Source organism: Aythya marila (assembly GCF_965140915.1).
Source record: "Aythya marila genome assembly, chromosome: 4".
In the NCBI taxonomy this organism is placed as follows: Eukaryota; Metazoa; Chordata; class Aves; order Anseriformes; family Anatidae; genus Aythya; species Aythya marila.
Window position 1 is genome coordinate 5945655 of NC_139045.1, and position 6000 is coordinate 5951654.

Below are 6000 nucleotides of genomic sequence, written 5' to 3' on the forward strand. Positions count from 1 at the left end.
CTCCCGTTCCCTTCCAGCCATGGTGACAGCTTAGGGCCGAGCTCTATCGGCGTCACTAATCTGTAAGACAAGAGGGAATACCTGGCACCTGCGCGGGCCAAATGCTCTTTTACAACTACCGCAAACACCCCTTTGACCCCTGTGCGCTGGGCTGAGTTGGGTCTCCTAAGCAAATCGGAAGGCGGTGGATGTTAGCACTCACGTACGAGGTATTTACATGGAAGCCACTCCACTCGAGGGGCAGCACAGGTGCTGGTGTCAACATGGAAAACATCGGCGTTGCGTTCCCAAGCAACTGCGGTAGACACACAGAGGAGGTTATTGTTAAGTGCTCAGTGCTAACCTTTATCTCCATCCTGAGCTATAAACGAACCAGGAACGCCATCGAGACCGATGGCCATTAGGCAGGCAAACAGCTGTTTGTTTTGCTTGCTGCAGCTCCTCACAGCTGTTAGAAAACATTTCTTTGTAGCCGGGTATCCCGGAGCCCACGGGCACGGTGCTGGCGCGGGCTGACTGCCGTGCTCACCCCTGCTGCTGCAGTGACCCCCGGTGCCCCTTCAGGTTTGCTCCCAGCAAAAGGCTCTGTGTACAGAGCCTCCTTATGGGGCTGCACCGGGATGGCACCAGCCAGCAAGGATTTCCTGAGAACTGCCCGGGTCCAAAGCCTGCGTGTGCTGCAGGAGCACCGGTGGCCAAACCGCCCAGCAGAGCGCACGCTTTCCACGGCAGGGGGAAAATCAGGGAAAAGGGCAGAGGGAAAGTTTCACTGCGCCCCTTTCGGGGCTGGTAAGACAGAACTGCTGCCGAGGGAGAAGCAGAGGATGTGTTATTAGCACACGGCCAATACCAGAAACCTTCCAGGATGGAGCATGGTGTGGCCCCATTCCCTTCTGGGCCCGTCTGCTGCTGAAGAACCATCGCTGTCATTAACGGTAGATTAATCACTGTGTTTAATGACACGAGTCCACAGGTGCTCCTCGTCCCTGATTCCCTGCATCCTTGGAATCCGCTCTCCTCTTCCCAGACGCAATTACAGCCAGCAGAGGATCAGCAGGGTGCAAGGGTACTGCTGCAGAAAGCCCTCACACCCCCTCCACGGGAGGAAGGTGACAGTGACAGGCACGGATGTCTCCATTAGGCTCTCCCCACAAGCACACCTAGGTGCATACAAAAGCCAGCCCGCGCCTCTTGTCGCTCTGCCTGCACGCGTTGAGCCATAGCAAAGATATCTTTTGAGAGACAAAACGCGGAGGCTTAGATAGTGATAAGAGCAATCACGTGAAAGGCCCACCGAGGACTTTGAGCACTGGGAAGTTGCGAGTACGTTCACCCTATCTGTCTGTGGCTATAATTGTAAGATAAGAGCAGAATGACAGATGAGGATGAAAGCAATAAAAATGGAAGACTTCAGGCTAGGTAAAACTGGAGCCTACACATTGATTTTTCACAATGAATGATTCAAAATTACTTTGAAATATACATAGGGAAAAAAAACTTCAAACACCTTTCCACAGTATAGAGCGAGAAGAAAGCCTGTCTTGTAGGTGGAAAGTTATTTTGTGTGGCAGTGTCACCTTCCCTCCGCCTGCTGATCCTGCCAGACTGGTGATTCCAGTAGAGAAACAGGTCTTTGGAAGCAGGTGTGCAGCCATCGTTTCTTTTAGCCCTGCCTCTAGTGTTTTTTGTCTAAATATTTGGAGGAGAAATTAATAAAGCGTACGCCTCCACGGGTCAGCAGGGCTTGAATTGCTCTCGGCGTGCCATCGGATCCTTACAGCCACGCGGTGGTTTTCGAAGGGAAATAACCTGACTCCGTTGATCAAATAGATGGCACTGTGATATCAAAGCTAATGAGGAAAGGCGAGAAAACGAACGAGGAGGATAAAAGTACAGGAGGAGGAATCTTCATTATTATGTTTTAATGTAAAATAGGGGGTGTAGAAATTACCAAAGATGAAATAGTTTCTGAGGAATCCTTTGAGAATCTTACGTCTGACAATTCAAAAATTGAGAGGGGAAAGGAGCCTTAAGAAGACATAATTTTCATTGTACGTCCCTATTTTGAACGCTGATAGACTTGCAGCCTTGCACTGGAACTTCACGTTTCCTGGCAATGCTTTTTGAGCTTAATTAGAACCTTTTTTTCCCCTGTCTGTTTCTCCCTTTTTGTGTACATCCACCTATGTGGAAGAACGAATTAAAAGGAAGGAAGACCATTTGGTGATTTCTCGTTTGCAACAGGCAAGTTGCTCTGCAGTAAACAAAGATAAATTTTTAAAATCTTAAATCAAGTTTCAGTCAATACTTGCGAACACGTTTGGGTGGAAGTTACAGTAGCTGAAAATCCCTGCTTCACAGGGCGTAACACGAACACAGTACAGATGTCTAGGAAGGGAGAAACGAGCGCATCCAGCAAAGCTTGACACGGGCACAGTGTCCTCACCTCTCGAGGACTTGGCTTTCTAGGCATAAGTCCAGGCAGAGCAGTGGCATGCCTGCCCAGCTGGCCTTGGCCATCAGCACCCGCTGCAATTAGACACTGCTGCCTGAGCTGGCAACCCTGCCCACTCACAGAGACTGTAATCTGCCACGGGAATCCTACGCTCTGTTATAAGCAGCCTAACAAAAAGCATGGTTAAACAAACAAACAAACAAGCAAACAAACAAAAAAACTAGCAGCTTGGAGAAACAAATTATTCAGAAAAAAATAGGCTGAAAACTTGTCATCTTCCTATACCTCATAGTGAATATTATGACTAAAAAATAACTTTGCATAAATGTTGATGATCAGCAATAGGGTAGCTGAGGTGAGTTCACAATCTGTCCCAGTTTTTTTGGGTCTTTCTTCACAGCGAGATGGAAAGTGATGTAACCTGATAAGGCTCACTCTATTTACTGAAATACACAATTTCTTCATCTTATTTAGACAATGTAGTCTTTTGCTGCCATCAGGTATTTGCCAGCACATACAAGTTACCTGCTGCACCAGGGTGGCTGGAGCACGAGGACAGCGGTCCACGAGCGCAGGCCTTTTGCACGTAGGTAGCAGTAAAGCAGAAGGCTGGCAGGAATCAATTCCTTCAGATTAATGGTTTTATAAGCAATGGAGATAGAAGTTACATTGCAGCAAAGTTAATGAGAGTGATGTAATCTCCAGTCAAGAGCAAACACACTGAAATAGCACATAGTGGTACTAACGACATTCTTCAAAGCCTTATTAGCTGAAAGGATGAAAATGATTTTCATTCAGGAGGAAGGGAAATTGTTCTTTTTATGATTATTTATAACATAATAAACTGTTTTCTGCATTTAATTTGCACGGCATTTTCACTGGCAAAACATACGCACAGTTTCATAATACATACATGAAAGAAAGGAACGTAAACGTACACTGCAGAGTACAAACTTAAAGTAAGGGTGTCCTTCAGGCTTAGGTGATTATACTGCTGCTGAGTCTTTGCTATACTCCACTGGTATTCTGGTGGAATGAGATTCACCCCTGTGCAGAGGGCAAGCATAAAACCTAAGTACCATGTAAGCCCTACTTAAGTCTGATGGACCTGATTCTAATTCCATTGAAATAAATAGCAATATTTTCATCATCTTTCAGTGGAAGCTGTTTCAAGGTCAATAAACGGGATCGGCCCTATATACACCTTTTGCTGGCCCAATTGGAACGATACTTGAAGTATTTGGACATAAAATGTTTGGGAATACAAAGAAGTGAAAAACGACCTTGGTAGTAAAAACCATAGTGATTTAAGAGAATTTGAGTCATGTAGATACCAGAACCAAAACATGTATTTGTTCAATAGATTTAAGAGTATGAAGTGAATTTGTTTTAACAAGGAAGCTGCAATATCACCTAAATCTGACTTCAGGAGTACTGCGTGTACTTCTGCCATGTTCTGTGTACCATCATGCATAATACTGAGAAACACAGTTAAATCTGTTCAGGGCTTTATTGTTATTATTTCTGTAGGGAAATTTAATTAAGAGAATTTTAGAGTACTAAAACATCAAGTTCTCTGCTTTCACAACGTTAACAGGGTTTGTACATGTTTTTCCACCATATCATCCACCCTTGCTAGGTAACAGGATGGCATCTGTTTATGCACCTAGAAAGCGCTTGCACTGGAGCTCATTTATATTTCATAAATTCCAAGTGTTTCACAGATGATTTCCCATTACAGATGAGAAAGCTTTAGATAAGACCACACTAGGCAAAGGAGAGCTCTGCACTCAGACTTTGGGCATCTTACACTGACTCTTGACCACAGCTGCATATTTCACTTCCTAACTTGTACGAGTAAATAAATATATGTTGGGTTTCTCCTAGAATAACACTACAACCAACTGCCAACTTTGCAAGAATAAAAATACTGTGAATACTGCATGTGCACTCAGTAAATGATTTTCAAAAGCTCTGAACTTCCATAAATGAAACCCGCATTCCTCAGACCCAAGCAGAGGTGGAAGGCTAGGCCCATGACACATTTGTTTTTATCCTTGCATGTTTCAGCAGCAGGCCAACTCAAAGAAAATGATGAATAGGGTTTTTAAAATAGAGAAAGTTTCTCTCTCTCTCTCTTTTTTTTTTTTTTTTTTCCCATGTGAAAAACTGATGATTTGCCCTCTTACAAACCCAAAACATTAAGAACTTCAAACGGACACATGAAGAATTTCAACCCCCAAGTGTCCCATTCAGGAAAACCTTGCATTCGGTGAACTCAGGGATGAAAGATGCCAACACCTCTGGCAAAACACCAACAACTATTTAGCAGCTTCTGTGGAGGTGGATAATTGGCCTGCCATTCTGTTCTCCTGGAGATAAGCCTGTTGTGACAAATTTAGCAAACAATGGCTCAGAAAAAGAGAAGGAAGGAGACCATAACTTTTTATCCAGAGCCCTTACAGTAGGGAAAAACCCACCCACTAGCAAACAACTCTGAGGTCTGGAGTAGCTACTAACAGGTTTAAGGAGTACAGGCAGGAGCAGTGATGGAAGCTGTCGGGGAAGTCTCCCACTCCATTGTAAAATAAAGCTGGATCCTTAGGACGCACGCAGAACAATCCTGATGCTTGTAAAACCTTACCTACCCAACAGTAAAGGGGACAAAGAAAGACCAAAAGAAGTTATATACCTTTTAAATTGGATGGAAGAGATTGTCTGAGCCTTAATGCTGCAAATGAAAAATTCCCAATAAAGTTTTAAATACCATATAAAATAAATCTTCCACACAAATATTCCACAATAATTCAAATCGGAGTTGAAATTCAAAATTAGTATCAATCACCAAAGACATTGGCTTGGGATGTATGAGCGACAACAGTAACAAAAATTGGCCTGCCTCAGTTTCTCCATCAGTAAAACGAATGCAGTGATTTCTGCCCCTTTTCGGGGATTTTTGAAAAATCCATGAAGAGAAGCAACGCTCCAAGAACCCATACTGGTAGGCGAAACACATATGAAACCCTCCTCAAGGATCAACAGAAAGAGACCGGTGTCCAAAGCCACCAGTATTGCAGGAATCGGACTGCACATAATGGGGCAAGCTTCAGAACCACTACAACCTGAATACAGACGAGAGTCTATTTTGTGTGATTGTGAGGTTCAATATAAAAGTATTATCTACCTGTCGGAGCTCATCTGTGGACGGCCCGGTGAGAGTTGTTTGTGCTGAGAAGAAAGGTTGGATTTTAGGTTGGATATTAGGAAGAGCTTCTTTACTGAGAGGATTGTGAGGCATTGGAACGGGCTGCCCAGGGAAGTGGTGGAGTCACCATCCCTGGAGGTCTTCAAAAGACGTTTAGATGTTGAACTTAGCGATATGGTTTAGTGGAGGACTTGTTAGTGTTAGGTCAGAGGTTGGACTCGATGATCTTGAGGTCTCTTCCACCCTAGATAATTCTGTGATTCTGTGAAATGAACGCTTCTTCTCCAAAGGAGCGGGCAGGGGGTGGTCCTCACACCTCAGGTGAGGGTGGCACCCCTGC